We start from the raw sequence: 16,255 nt of genomic DNA, 5'->3' as shown, positions 1-16,255 counted from the left end.
CGTACTACCTGTTACTCTTTTTACATATTTAGCAAATCAGTTTGTTACTTTGAGTGCTTCTTTTTGATTTTTCCCATTCCATTATTTTGGGAATTCACCATACTTCTGTATTTTGTGTGCTGGTTCTCCTCTATCAGACTATTGATTCAATTTTATGGTTCCAGCTAAAACCTACCATTGGATTGGCTATTACCTCAGTGGGAAATGGCTATGGTATCCATGTAATGTACTCTCACTAAAGCCCCAACTTTGTATTGCTAATTGCCTTCTAAATATTCATAAATGGATGTCTTGCTATTCCTTGAAAGATAGCTATTCAAAATCATTTTTCTCTCCAAACCTAGTCCCGCTTTCTGATTTTCTCATTCTTCTATCTCTGCCATAGCCTTTAGATACAAAAAAATTTGAATGTTTTTTCAACTAACACTCTGTAGGCTCCTTGCTATCCTCCTAGGCCAGGTCTTTGGGCCAAGGTAACTAGTCTCTGGATCCATTAGAAAGTCCAAGGGGGCAGAATTTTCTTTATGCTTTGTTCATTAATGTAGCCTAATCACAAAGGATGATAACTAGCTCAATTAATATTCATTAATAAATGAATGATTCCAAATACCCAAAGTTATCTCCTGTTATTTATTTTACTTTAATTACCAGATGAATATTTTTAATACCACTTTTGTATTGCTGCTTTTCTGATCAGAAACTTCATTTAGTCTATTTTGTCTCTTTTTTTCTGACTTTTAAGATTGTCCATTTTTCTATTCTGAGGAGGTCCTAAGAAAGTGAATTAGTGTTGTGGGTAAGAGTGAACGTACTGGAGTTAAACAGCCTGAGTTTGATTATTGTTCTTTCATTTACTAACTGGGACAGATATTTAATGTTTCTGTGCCTTGATTTCTACGTCTGTAAAATTGAGATAATGATCATTGGATTGATGTTAGGATGAAATAACTTAGTTCCTCTTAAGCACTCAAACAGTGCCTGGTATTTAATGAATGCTCAATGTGCATTATTACTATTATTATTAACCTCTACATTTGAAAAGCGTCTGTATAGTCAGTGACATCCAGATGTTTAATAGAACATATCCCATCTTTCAAACAAAATTTTACATGTAATCCCAATAACTTTATGAAATACAAAATAAGTGTGGCTTTGATTATTTGTATCCTCCGCTCTTTCATAAACTCTAAGTGTCCTTGACAAAATCCCCAAACTCCAAGAACTACAATTTAAAAACCACTGGTCTCAGTAACTTTTTTGTTAATATTTATTTATTTGGCTGCACTGGGTCTTAGTTGTGGCATGCAGACTACTTAGTTGTGGCATGCGGAATCTTAGTTGCAGCATGTGGACTCTTAGTTGCAGCATGCATGCAGGATCTAGTTCCCTGACCAGGTATTGAACCCGGACCCCCTGCATGGGGAGCACAGAATGTTACCCACTGGACCAGCAGGGAAGTCCCTGGTCTCAGTAACTTTTGATATAAGTATTTACTGATTGACTAAGTCATTTTGAAAACCATTAGATTGTAGAAAGAGCAGGCATTTTAATAATGCATCTATTATATTCCTGTCTCAAATGAGGTTATTGTAAGACAAGGAAGTTACATTTGAAAATATTATCTAGCACAGAGAATTTATATCTATTTTAGTAAATTAATTTAGATCAAAGGAATAAACTTTTTTAATAATAAATGAGGGGTAAGTTTGAATTAGAAATCATATTTAAGGAATCAAAGTATTGTGTTATGATGGTTGTCATATACAGAATAGATTATTTGCCCTTTGAGCATTTGGAGATGACTTAAAACATTATTTGTTTCTGAAGTAAGCCTATAAGATGTAAAAACCATTTTCTAAATGATAATATTGATATTAACAATACTTATCCTTTTACTTTCAACTCTGTAAGCTTAGTAAAACTTCAGACTTTATTGATATCCCCATATCTAAAAGATATTTATCTCTACTGCTTAACTGGAAATTTTTGAGAAAAAAATTAATTGATGTTATTAAAAGAAAGGTGTCATCTAAAATTATACTGTCTTATTCTTACAAAGAATTTCCGGAGTAATCCAATGAACATGTGACTAAGAGTCATGTACCCTTAAAGAGGTTGAGGACACGTTGTTCATGAGATATTTTAGTCCCTTCATTTTACAAATGAGAAAACTATGAGCCTGCTTAGCTAAGCAATTTACCAAAGATAGATGATTGCATATTAAATATTAAGAAGTATTAAAATCTCTGTTCTCAATCCAATACTCTTTCCACCATTTGGAAAATTAATCATACAGTCTCAAACATCAAAATATTTTTTCCTGTATCCAAAAGAGAACAGAATGTCATGTTTTAGAACCCAGATGTCATATCAACTTAAAAAGCAACATAAAAAACAATTTTAAAACAAAACTTTGGATTAAGCAGATGATGACTGCTTGATTGGTAGTGGCTTATAGTGGAATATAAAGTAAATCAATAAGCAGAAATACTGCAGTCATCTGTTTTTCTGAATGTCAATAAACAGAGCTGTTCTAAGAAGGATTGAGAAATAGCGAAAGGCTGGTCTTTCTCCAATCTGTGGTTGTCTTTATTGAACTCCTTTTCTTTTTTCTTTGCCCTTTTAGGTGCCTCTTATCTCTGTTCTCTCCTCCTCCTACCAAAACTTCTTCTAGGAAACTTATACCAAACTTGTACTGAAATGTAAATGGCTTACAAGCCTTAAGGTGCTGCCTCTCCCAGGGAAGTGTGAGGAGTGAGATTTAAGAGGGGCAAAGAAAGGTAAAGTTATAGAATATATATCTAAATATGAAATTTTAAGCATCAATGAGGAAGAGAGTAGCAGTATTAAATTGTAGAAGAACACACTTCCCAGTGATTTTAAAACCATTGTTAATCTCCACAAAGAAACAAAAGCCAAACAAACAAATATGCAACAAATATAACAGCCAAACACAAAAACAAAAATAAAAAAACCCAAATTAATGGGACTTGACTATGTTGAAACTGAGATTAATATGTGAAGTATTGATTTCTCTAATAAGTTGATTCCCTCAGTCCATGAACATGCTATATCCCTTTATTTAGGTATTCTTTAATTTTTCTCAGTAGTGTTTCATAATTTTGCATATAGAAATCTCCATATCTCTCATTAGATTTATTTTTATGTGTTTCGCTTTTTAGATATTACCATCAAGAGCATCGTTTTCTGAATATCCTATTTGTTGTTGGTCTGTACAAATACAATTGATTTTTAAAAATACTGACCTTGGATTCAGCAACCTTGTTAAATTATCTTATTCAAATGGCTTACCTGTAGAATTTGTTTCAAATACCATAATGATTAAAAGATCAATTCTCTAAAACAATGTAATAAATCTAAGATTTCATACAAACAATAATGTTTTTAAAAATTCATACAGCAAAAATTGACAGGAAAAGAAGAATAAATATGTAAATCCACAATCATCGTGGGAGATTTTAACACAACTCTCTCAGTAGTAGGTAGAACAACCAGCCAGAAGTCCATGGAAGATTTTTAACACAAATACCAAACTTGATCAATTTGAAATATATAAAACGCTCTACGCAACAATGATGGAAATCACACTTTTAACAAGTATATATAGACTATATTACAAAATTAATTATATGGTTGTACATAAAGCAAGTCTCAACATATTTCAAAGACTGAAATACAATAAAATATGCTTTCTGACCATTGAGATGTTGAATTAGAAATCAGTAACCAAAATTATTTAAAATTAGATCCAAATGTTCAGGAATTAAACATTTTACTTAAATAATCCACGAAGTAGAAATCACAATTAGCATAAGAAAAGCAAAATTTTAGGTATACTCCCATGGTTTATTATATATGTGTGTACTCTAACACCATCACAGTTTCCCCCACAAGCATATGCACTAACAGAGTTTGTATCCTATTTATCTAGTTTCCTTTAGGGTCTGATAAGGCCAGTTGAAGATGCTTACTAAATGCTAATTGGTGTATCAGCAGAACTCTTGGTTTTAAGCAACATGATATAACTTAGATAACTTTAAGAAAATGAATTTATTACAATGATATAGAGTAGCTCACAGAATGGTTTGGAGAGTCAGAGAACCGTGGGTGTAAACTATCAGCCAGGAGAAATGTCTAAACTTATTTCATGGTCTGATGTGGTGAAGATGAGATTGCCACTACTGCTGGATTACTTGATTACCCTGAAGATTGTAATGCTGAGCTCACAAACACAGAACGTTAGATGCTGCTGGAAAGAGGATATTGCTTCCACTAGGGTTCTTTTGTGTGACCAGTATAGACTCTACAATTGCTGTTTTCCACTCACTCACTGGCAGCTTTTAATTGCAAATCTGGGACATATGCATCCAACTGATAGAATTCCGTTTTTGTGCTAATGCCCTAGTTTCAAAGGAGGCTGAGAAAACAAGTACTTGAGATCTTTAGCTTCTATGGTGAAAGGTGGATTTGCCTCATAAAGAGGGAGATTCCTAAAACATAGGGAATGGACAAGGTTCATGCAATTTATCTCTGACTTTCAGGCAGACATGGGTCTTGCCAAGACACTTTGGATAGTCTATTTACTGATCTGTAGGTTCTCTGAGCATGATGTCAATAAAATAGAGGATAAGTGTGATGCCAGAAGGTCAAGGTCCCTATGAGCTAAGCTGTGATATAGAATGAAAAAGTTGAGACAATACAGTGAAATTAATACTGCTGCCTTGTGATTTGCAAGCAAATTGTTCTGATGTTCTCAGCTTTTTAGAGTAAAGGAATAAAAGCATGTGCCTAATCAATAGCTATCGATTACTTAGAAAGCAAAGCAGTTTCCTTAGAACCTTATTGATTTGTTCTAGTGAAGAGACCACATATAGAATAACGGCCTCAATTTGCTGTCTCTAGCTGATCAAATTTATAACAGTCTTCTGTTTTACTCCTGAATACTCTGACTTCTACACTAGACAAATTGAAATTTTAAAAGGGAATATGATAGAAATCACCAACCCTGAATTTGTAAAATCTTTAGTAGTGAAACTAATCACTGTGATTCTCTTAGGGATTTAATCATGCTTTTGATATATTATTATAATAAATAGAGGAAGCTCTTGGGGCTTTTAGTGGGCTTCCTAATAAAAATATTATTCCCTGAGACATGCAGCCAAGATGGTGATTCTGCTTGTGGCTGAGTGTACTACTTTAATGATATACTAAGAAACTAATGAAATATTTATGGACATTTGGGGCATCCTACTAGTCCTACTGGGAGGCAGACTTAAGTCTAACTTGCATTTATCATTTCATCTTCATGTCTCCACCCTGACTAGTGGAGAATAGTGGTATTGCAAGTACCAAGAATCAATACAGTGAAGGCTAAAGAGGTTGGGATGGGAAAAATTGACTTCCATTTTCTAGGTAACTCTTCTTGGCTAAGTCATTACATGTCTCCAATCATGGCGAAAAAAATGTTACTATATATTGTAAAATTGACTTCTCCTTAGAACGATGGCAAGTGAGGGTTGGAGAGTCCTTTCTTTATTGGAAGCTACCATTATATCCTCATCCCACTACAAAGAAGTCCAGTTCTTTTTCAGTCAATGCCCCATTCCAAGATGCCAATTAAACTCTCATAATAAAGCAGTCATCAGAATTAAATGTTTACTGTTATTCTATCTCAACCTGTGGATGCAAGAAGTAAGACTTTTATCACATTCACAGAAAGTTAATGATATTTTGGCATTACCTTGAGCTGGGAATTTAAGACTGGAACATTACATTCTTATTACATTGGTGTATCCTGTTGTCTTTATTTTTAATTTATTTTATTAATTTATGAAAAACTTTATTGTGGTAAGAAAGCAATATGCGATCTACTCTCAAATTTTTAAGTGTATAATACAGCCTCTGGCAACTATCATTCTATTCTTTGTTTCTACGAGTTTGACTATTTTAGATATCTCATGTAAGTGGAAATATGCAGTATTTGTTCTTCTGTGACTGGCATATTTCACTTAGCATAACGTCTTCAGATATATCTACATTACTGCACATGGCAGATTTTCCTTCTTTTTTAAGGCTGGACAATATTCTATTGTATGTATATATTACATTTTTAAAATGTATTCATCCATCAATGGAAATTTAGGTTTTGTCCATATCTTGGCTATCATGAATAATGCTGCAGTGAGCATGGTAGGGCAGAAATATCTTCTAGATCTTGGTTTCAAATCTTTAGGCTATCTACACAGAAGTGGCATTGCTGGGTCATGTGATAATTCTATTTTTAAGGTTTTGAAGACCCTCCATACTATTTTCCGTAGCAACTGTACCATGTTACGTTCTTACCAACAGTATACTGTAGTTCCAATTTCTCCACATCCTTACCAATACTTTATTTTTTTTTATTTTTATAATAGCCATCCTAACAGGTTCAGGATGATATCTCATTGTGTGGGGTTTTTTTGTTTGTTTGTTTTTTGGGGGATTTTTTGGTCTGCACTGTGCGGTATGTGGGATCTTAGTTCCCTGACCAGAGCTTGAACCTGCACCCTCAGCAGTGAAAGCACAGAGTCTTAACCACTGGACCACCAGGGAATTCCCTCATTGTGGTTTTGATTTACATTTTTCTGATGATTAGTGATGTCGAGCACAGGGTTTGCAAATGTTTTCTTCTATTCCATAGGCTGCCTTTTCATTTTGTTGATTGTTTCCTTTGCTGTTCAGAAGGTTTTTAGTTTGATGTAGTTCTACTTGTCCATTTTTGCTTTGTTGCCTGTGCTTCTGGTGTCATATAGATAGGACATCATTGCCAAAATTAGTGTCAAGGATCTTTTCCCCTATGTTTTCTTCTAGGAGTTTTACAGTTTCAGATCTTATGTTTAAGTCTTTAATCCATTTAGAGTTGATTTTTGTGTATGATACAAGAGTCCAGTTTCATTCTTTTGCATGTGGATATCCAATTTCACCAACACCATTTGTCAGTTCTGAGAAAGTGCAAATTTGGAGGCATAACAGTTTCTGATTTCAAAAAATAAATTACAAACCTACAGTACTCAAAAGAGCATGGTACTGGCAAAGAGACAGACTAATGGAACAGAATAAAGAGACTAGAAATAAACATATGCATATACAGCCAACTGATCATTGACAAGGGAGCTAAGAATACACAATTGGGAAAGGATGCTCTCCCAGTGCCCTTAGAAGTAACCATGACACCCTACAGATTTCGAATACCCAGGGCCTTCATACTTTTTTAAAAGATAAATTTATGTATTTATTTTTGGCTCCATTGGGTCTTCATTGCTGTGCACAGGGTTTCTCTAGTTGTGGCGAGTGAGGGCTACTCTTCATTGCAGTGTGTGGGCTTCTCATTGCCGTGGCTTCTCTTGTTGCAGAGCACAGGCTCTAGGCTCATAGGCTTCAGTAGTTGTGGCACACGGGCTCAGTAGTTGTGGCTCGTGGGCTTAGTTGCTTCCCAGACCAGGGCTCGAACCCATGTCCCTTGCACTGTCAGGTGGATTCCTAACCACTGCACCACCAGGGAAGTCCCAGGACCTTCATACTTTTATATGTGAGTTATTACTTGATTTTCCCTAGTTAGGTCACTAGTAGGCTTTCAGTTGCAGGAGACTCGAAGGATAATTTTTTCTCAATTTGTTTCTTATTGCCAACTAGAGATTTACTGTCTTCAGTGCCAACCAGGCTAGATAAGTGATGACAATTTCCCCTATATCCTCAATGATCTGTTGTCTGTGATCTCTCCTGGTATCAATTTTTATGTTAGAGCAATCGGTGACTTACTCTGGGTTAATTACGTAGAAAATAAACTATTAAAAAGATATTGGACAGTTTATGGAATCTCTAAATAAAAGATTCAACAACCAGGTTTGGTGTTTGGAAGTTTAAACTTATGCCTAGGAATCATGCTGTAGAATTGGTCCAGGGAACAACCTAGTGCAAGAGTCACTGGGCAGAGACACTTCAGCTAGAACTACAAATATCAATGATAGGGGATGCTAAATACAGTAATATGAATCACTGATACATTTGTTCTGGATACTGAAAACAGTGTGTGCTTTCCACTTCCAGAATATATTCTAAGCAGTCTTTTCTTCTTGTCAGTAGCTTCTAGTCCAGTCTCCAGAATGGATATAACTGATTGTCAGAGCTAAGGTCATATGCTAGCCTATGGGTTTAAAGGATACTGAGAGATTAAGTAGCTGGCATTTTCAATCTCTATAACGAGAGACAGATTCTTCCTCATAAGATGGGGATTTCCATAACTTATACATGGGTTCACACACTGGACAAAAACGAGGAGTAGAACTCTCCATTAGAGTTTATTCATGAATAAATACCACAGAAGTCATAATTTTCTTTACAATAATATTTTGGAAACAAGAATAAGGAAGTTATCTATCTATCTATCTATCTATCTATACACACACACACACACACACACACACACATCCATATATGTATATATGGGTGTGTGTGTCTTTATAAATCCTGACTTTATATAAAGTAGGCCTTTGTTTTTTACTGTTACTGTTCTGAATGCAGAATGAGGATCCTTTTAGTTACAGAGAGGAAAATGAAAACTTTTTTCTGAACTAAACTACATGAAATGTGAACATGAAGATTAACATCATCTCTGAGGCAGGAACCTCAAAATTATACTCCTTCTCAATCAATGCTATTGTCAGTTCTTAGTTTTATTACTTATTAAAGGAAAATATATATCCAAGACATTACTGCAAATAAATATTTTAGAATATGTCTGGCTTTTCCTGTACAGTGAAAACATTTTTATAATATGAAATGTAAGAATAGATATTTTTCCAACGTAAGTTCTCATTGCATATTCTCACATATTATAACCATATATAATTACTGTTAATTGAAAAACCTGAATTAGATGAGTAAATTGTTACAGCCAGTGGTAAGAAAATTATTATATTGTTTTTTAGCACAGTATTTACATTTGATATTTAAGAAACTTTTGAGGGACTTTTCATCTAGCTAATAAGTGAGTTAATTAAAAACAGAGGAACGTTGTGAAGAGTGGCACCATGGTGTTTTTAGAATCCGAGGGATATGAATTCAAATTATTCAATGATAATTTTTGAGATCCTACCACAGCCAGGTACATGGCTTTTACATTTTCTCTAGGAATATCATTTTCATCATCTAAACAATAGATCTAAAACATTGAACTAATGAAGTTTTTGAGAGCAGAACAAATCTTAAAGGCAAGACACAAAAAGGTGAAAACCTTTCCAAGTAACTTGACTATGTTCCAGAGCAAAACTCAATAATATTTATAGAAATACAAAAATATTCATCACTACTACAAGGCAAAATTAATAAGTATGGCATCCAACCAAAGATTACCAGGCATACAAAAGGACAGGAAAAGATGAACTATAATAAGAATAATCACTTGAAAGTGACCCAAAACTGGCACAGATGTTAGAATGAGAAGATAAGGAAGTCAAAATAGCTTTTATAATTGTACCACACATGTTAAAAAAAATTATGTCGAAATATAGAAGATATATAAAAGAACCAAATTTAACATCTAGAGATGAAAGGTGCAGTTATTGAGATTAAAACAAAGCAACAAACAAATCATTTGATAGGTTTTGTGAGTTTGAAACTTTGTTGTTTGAAAATTTGTTTCATTTGTTCTACCAGTCAGACCTGGTAGAAGAAACAGTGTTTCTGGGTAAGAGATGGTGAAAATACCAGTCCTCCAGTTAGTTCACTGTCACTCTCAGAGAGCTTAAAAGAGAACTCAGTGTGGTCAAACAGTAGCCCAGAGAATAAGTTGGAGGGGGTTATTGCTGGAAGTGACAAAAATAAGACATGGCTTCCACTTTGGGGTGTCTTCCGTTGTAAAAGAGGCAAGAATGAGGATGAACCATAAACTCTTCCCATGCTGAAGCCACAGAGTGAACCCATCCCATGTTATTAGAGGCCACTGATATCAGAGGCAGAAGACCAGGATCGTAATTGCTAATGGGCAGCTAATTGTGCTTGTAGTCAGAGGAGGGTCTCCCTCTTTTCCCCTTTTTCTTTTTAATTCTAAACTCAGGGTTATAATTAAACAAAACAGGAATTTAGAGAAGAGCATGTGGGAAGCTTTTTGGCTATTTGGAGTTGTTGCTTTGAACAAATATCCCCCCAATAAAAATAATAACATAATAATAGTAGTACATGAAATGTCCATATATTTACTTAAATGAATTCTTTAAAATTAGATGTAATTTTTGGTCTAGACTGCAAAAGCATTAAATTTCCCTTGTAGTAGTTACTGAAAAAAAATTAAACATTTAAATTTTTTTACTTCATCAAGATTGAATTTCTCAATCAAACCACATATGATTAACCTGGTTTTCCAATGTATCTTTTATAACAGACACATAATCTGATAATAAACATGGCATTGTTTTCTAAATTTTTTTAAATTAATTTATTTATTTTTGGCTGCGTTGGGTCTTCGTTGCTGCACGCGGGCTTTCTCTCGTTGCGGCGAGTGGGGGCTACTCTTAATTGCAGTGCACGGGTTTCTCATTGTGGTGGCTTCTCTTGCTGCAGAGCACGGGCTCTAGGAGCGCGGGCTTCAGTAGTTGTGGCTTTCGGGATCTAGAGCGCAGGCTCAGTAGTTGTGGCACACGGGCCTAGTTGCTCCATGGCATATGGGATCTTCCCGGACCAGGGCTCGAACCCATGTTCACTGCATTGGCAGGCGGATTCTTAACCACTGCACCACCAGGGAAGCCCTTCTAAATTATTTTTAATGACATACATGATAGAACACGAGAGGATCTTGGCCCATTTAGCAACCCCCATACTTTTATTTTAATGGAACATATAGTTTAGGTAGAAAATATAGCCTAGTGGATTTAAAAAAAAATGATCTTTGGAAATGAAAAATAATGGAACTGAAAGATTATGTATAAATTAGAGACTATAAGGATTTGATTTATTTGAAGTACAGAGTCCTTAAATTGTGCTTCTGGTTAATAAACTGGCTTTAGACATTGGAGAAAGGTCTGTAATTTCTTCTACTACAGTCTGGTATTTCAAGAGCTACCAAGAAAACACTGCTGAATGGCTTTAGGTCTCAGAAGTTAAGACACAAGAGAAGTCAGATATCACCACTATGGTGGTAAATTCCCTCTATGCAAAACAATTTTAAAAAATTCCACTTCTCTCATTAGAATACCACAGTGCAGAACTTCCGTGGTGGCGCAGTGGTTAAGAATCCGCCTGCCAAGGCAGAGGACATGGGTTCGAGCCCTGGTCCAGGAAGATCCCACATGCCCAGAGCAACTAAGCCCGTGTGCCATAACTACTGAGCCTGCATGGCACAACTACTGAAGCCCACGTGCCTAGAGCCCGTGCTCCGCAGCAAGCGAAGACACCGCAGTGAGAAACCCACACACCGCAATGAAGAGTAACCCCGACTCGCCGCAACTGGAGAAAGCCCACGTGCAGCAATAAAGATCCAACGCAGCCAAAAATAAATAAAAATTAATTAATTAAAGAAGAAAAAAAGAATACCACAGTGCAATGTCATTATCTCCTCAAGAAAAAGTGCCATATAATTGTGTTCTCTGTCTTCAGTGTTACGCAGTAAGACAAGATCTGTTTTCTCCAAGTCCCCCCTCCCTTTTTTTGGTCATTTCCCCCTACTAGAAGAGAGCCTTAGCTTAGATGAGAAAAGAAAGTTTCTATTATCATAACACCAAATAAAGGCTATCAACATTTGAAAGAGAAATTTTGATTGTAGATGTTTAACTGAAAGATTAAAACATATTTCCGTAGGACCTTCAAGGTACCTGACCTCTCCCACAGCCTATCTTGCTGAGAAGATGAAAGGAGCCTATTGACTGCTAATCAAGCCTTGCAGAGTAAGAAGAAAGCTAAAAAAAACCAAGGTCATGGTGAAGAGGAGAAAAGTTAGGGAGAACCTACAGAGATGCAGCTTTAAGCTGAAACCTGTATAGACTTTAAATGGAAGAGGAAAACACTATCCATGCTCTCCACTGTTCTCTATGTGTTTTGTATTGTAAAGTAGGCTTTTCTTCTAGTAACAGACCCACTTTCATGCTCTTCCAGATATTCAAGTCTACATAAATAAGGATTTATATACTTGTGGTCTTGTCTGAGATTACTGTACTGTGACATAACATATGGCTGTGCCTCCATCTAAGACTACCATAGAAATTAGCCAAGAAATACTCCACCGTTTATCTAAACTACCAGATTGTTGCTGAGGAAGGGGAGTGCTCACAGCTTTTGTATATTGATGTAATGAATGCTCTTTCAGCAGGGGAGTAACTTGAGAAAAGTAGTAATCTTGGCCTGGAAGCACTGGCTGAGTGTCAAGTTTGAGAATGCATGGTTTAACATGAATGCCTAGGTTAATACTTTCTAGTGAGTTTATTAGTTTCCCATAGGAAAAATTCACAAGCTGTTATCAGGCTCTGAAGAGAGGGAAGAAGTCTGGGGAAGGTCATTTGTGTATCTGCATCATCCAAAATGGATGATAGAAGGGAAATTAGATCGTTTCTGAAGACAGAGGAAAAGTCCCTGAATGATATGGCAATATTGATGGGGGCAATGCAGTTGATACAGTATTTGGCTCCAGCTACATTTGAAACAGGGCTTGAAACTAGTGAAAAGACAGCCAGTAGGTACGTGAGAAGAAGAATGCATTATTTAGGAATTCATGATTCTCTGCCATAATCAAATAATTCATTGAATAGTTAATTGAGAGGATGGGTAAGGGAAATTGATTAAATAAGCTTTAGAGGAACTGATATAAATTATTTAGTGGTCAGTGTATATTATGATGGATTTAAGAGATTTTCAAGGGTAATTTTGACTTTACTCCCTTAAACAATATTTTCCACTGATTTTAGCACCTAATCAAATATCAGAGTAATATTTGACTCCAATTTATGGACAGATTTGAATATACAAAATGTTAAGTAACCTAAGAATGGAAGGCAAGTTTAAAGAGAAGTTATAAGGTATGAATACAAATTTTTCCTCTCAATAAGCAGTGCAAAAGGAGAACTACAGCTGTAGAACCCTAGAGTTTGTAGAGCTTTTCAGTGTGATTGAGCCATCAGAGATCAATGTTTTATGGTACCATAGTAGGAAATCCTATATTATGATATCTTAGTATCGAAGTTAGTAATCTTATTCAATTGTGATGGTACTGTAAAAGACTAAGAAAGTTAGGATGTGTGTGTGTTTGTACTAAAGGAAGTTGAAGAAGAAACTATTAATCATTAATTTACTATATCCCAAATTCAGAATTCAGAAGTTGGCATGGTATAGATTCAGGAATTTTTTTGTCTGTGTTAGATTTAAGGAAGGAGTGAATATTATTTGATACCCATAGGAAGACTAAACCTAAAGAGAATATAAATACTTTTTTCTAGTGAGATTTTTTTTTCCTTTGAAAAAATGCTTCAGGGCAACACTAGAGTCTAAACTCTTTGGGGACAGTGGCTACTGGTGAGAGTATTTGGAAGTGTAGGTATAGTTAAATAATAAACTTGATTCTTGGAGTTAAGGACTCTGAAAAAGCAAGAAAAGTTACTTCTCTAAGGGCAAGATCACCTTAAGGAAGTTAATTTGAAAATGTCATTTAACAGGTGTGAGTTTTGAGACACTTCAGTGAATATGTGCACCATGTTGTTTATAGACAAGGGGAAAAAGAATTACTTATGTCATTAACAAGACCACTTCTTACCAATCTGAAAGAACTAAAGATATTTGGAGAGTTCAGATGGTATTATAATTGGTTCATCCAAGGTTACTCCTAGAGTGAAATAAGTGGATTGGCATTCAGTATCTATTTGATCTATAGTCATTTCCCTTTATTCGAGGTTTCATTTTCTGCTGTTTCAGTTACCCACGGTCAACCGAAGTCCAAAAATATTAAATGGAAACTCCCAGAAATAAACAATTCATAAATTTCTGAGTAGTGTGATGAAATCTTGTATCATCCATCCACCCACCGGGGTATGGACCATCCCTTTGTCTGGTGTATCTCACCCCTTAGTCACCTAGTAGCCATCTTGATTATAGAACTGACTGTCTCCGTATCACAGTGCTTGTGTCCAAGTCACCCTTATTTTATTTAATAATGGCCCCAAAGAAAAGAGGAGTGATGCTGGCAATTTGGATATGCCAAAGAGAAGCTGTAAAGTACTTTCTTTAGGTGAAAAGGTGAAAGTTCTTGGTTTAATAAGGAAAGAAAAAATCACATGCTGAGGTTGCTAAGATCTATGGTAAGAATGAATCTTCTGTATGTGAAATTGTGAAGAAGGAAAAATAAATTCATGCTAGGTTTGCGGTCACACCTCAAATTGCAAAAGTTATGGCCACAGTGCATGATAAGTGCTTAGTTAAGATGGAAGAGGCATTAAATTTGTACAATAAGCTATTTTGAGAGAGGAAGGGACCACATTCACATAACTTTTATTATAGTATATTGCTATAATTTTTACATTTTATTATTAGTTGTTGTTAACCTCTTACTGTGCCTATCTTATAAATTTTATCATAGGTATGTAAGTATAGGAAAAAAACACAGTACATATAGGATTCGATGCTTTCTGCTGTTTCATGCAACCACTGGGGTCTTGGAACGTATACCCTGAGGATAAGGGGGCTACTGCATTTTCTAGTGTACCTTCCTAAGGCAGAGGTTAGAAGTTAAGAAAAAAATATCCGAGACCCTCTTTCAGCTTGGGATCTTTATGTAAAAGAAATTCCACAAACTCAGTGCATTTATGTGAGACTTGGAATTTGAAAATAAGGAAAGGCAGTTATCCTGGTGCTTTAACTTTTGTGGCCAGCAAGCATCTCTATGGAGACATAAGTATTCATCTGTAGCATCATTCCTGTGTACTTAACTCCGTAGGTGGTAAGCACAATAGCTGCTTTTCTTTGTGAGTTTAGATGGAAAATGTATAGACTCTATGTACATTTAATGACAATTATGAAGCAATAACAATTGTTACAATCACACAGGTCAAGAAATGGAACATTGGCAACAACCAAGAATCCCCTCCATGCCTTGCATCATCACAAAACCCTCCTCCCATAGCACAAACAATAACCACTTACCTAACTTTTATGTTAACCCATTCATTGTTTTTCTTTGTAGATTTATTACTTATGTGCACATTCCTATAATACTGTTGATAGATATTTGTGTTGTTTTCTATTTATGGCTGTCATGAGCAGTGCTGAACAAGATACATGTTTATATATGTATCCTAGTACACAGGAGAACACATTTCTCTAGGGAGTGAAATACTGGGTTACAGGGAAGTTTCAGGAATGAGATGCTGAGTCACAGAGAAAATATGTCCTTAAACCACAAGATAATGACAAGTGGTCAAATCAACTTACACTTCCAACAGTGGTGGTGATTCATATTTAAATTCCTTGACATTAGTTGTTATCATTCATTTTAATATTTCCTATCTAATCTGTGTGTAGTGGTACCTCATTATGGTGTGAATTTTAGTTTTCATGATTACTAGTGAAAATATAAATATTTTACAATTTTAAATATAGTTATTGGCTTTTGGGATTTGCTGTTTTTTGAAGGGTCTATTGAATTTTTGGCCTATTTTTCTATTGGGTTATTTGCTTTTGTATTCTTGCTTTTAAGAGTTTATTTCATTTTTGTAATTGAAGTATAGTTGATTTACAATATTATATTATGTTCAGGTGTAGAACATAGTGATTCAATATTTTTATAGATTATACTCTATTTAAAGTTATTATAAAATATTGGCCATATTTCCTGAACTGTAAATATATCTTTGTAGCTAATTTATTTTACACATTTTATACCTCTTTATCCCCTACCCCTATCTTGCCCCTTCCTCCTTCTCTTTCCCCACTGGTAAGCACGAGTCTGTTCTCTATAACTGTGAGTCTATTTCAGTTTTGTTATATTCATTCATTTTATTTTTTAGATTCCACATAGAAATGATAACATACAGTATTTGTCTTTCTCTGTCTGACTTATTTCACTAATCATAATACCCTCCATGTCCATCCACATTGTTGCAAATGGCAGGATTTCTTTCTTTTTCATGGCTGAGTAATATTTGTGTGTGTGTGTGTGTGTGTGTGTGTGTGTGTATCATACCACATGTTATTTATTCATTTGGCTGGTAGCAGGCACTTAGGT

General features: G+C 35.2%; 1 long non-coding RNA gene across 5 annotated transcripts in view; it reads left to right on the top strand.

Moving 5' to 3' along the window:
* The window catches only part of LOC308610052, a 1,140,458-nt gene that overhangs the window by 1,015,846 nt on the left and 108,357 nt on the right, over window positions 1–16,255 (top strand). The window contains exon 4 of one of the 5 annotated variants that reach the window (XR_014014397.1): window positions 11,851–12,012. The exons of 3 other annotated variants lie outside the window; for them this stretch is intronic. This is a non-coding gene — a long non-coding RNA (uncharacterized lncRNA). Of the gene's footprint in view, window positions 1–11,243; window positions 11,626–11,850; window positions 12,013–16,255 lie in introns of those variants that run through there. One more of the 5 variants, XR_014014398.1, reaches the window with a different exon arrangement.

This window comes from Mesoplodon bidens (genome assembly GCF_964165515.1).
Source record: "Mesoplodon bidens genome assembly, contig: HAP1_SCAFFOLD_81, whole genome shotgun sequence".
Classification (NCBI taxonomy): Eukaryota; Metazoa; Chordata; class Mammalia; order Artiodactyla; family Ziphiidae; genus Mesoplodon; species Mesoplodon bidens.
This window is presented reverse-complemented; position numbering and strand designations above follow the sequence as displayed.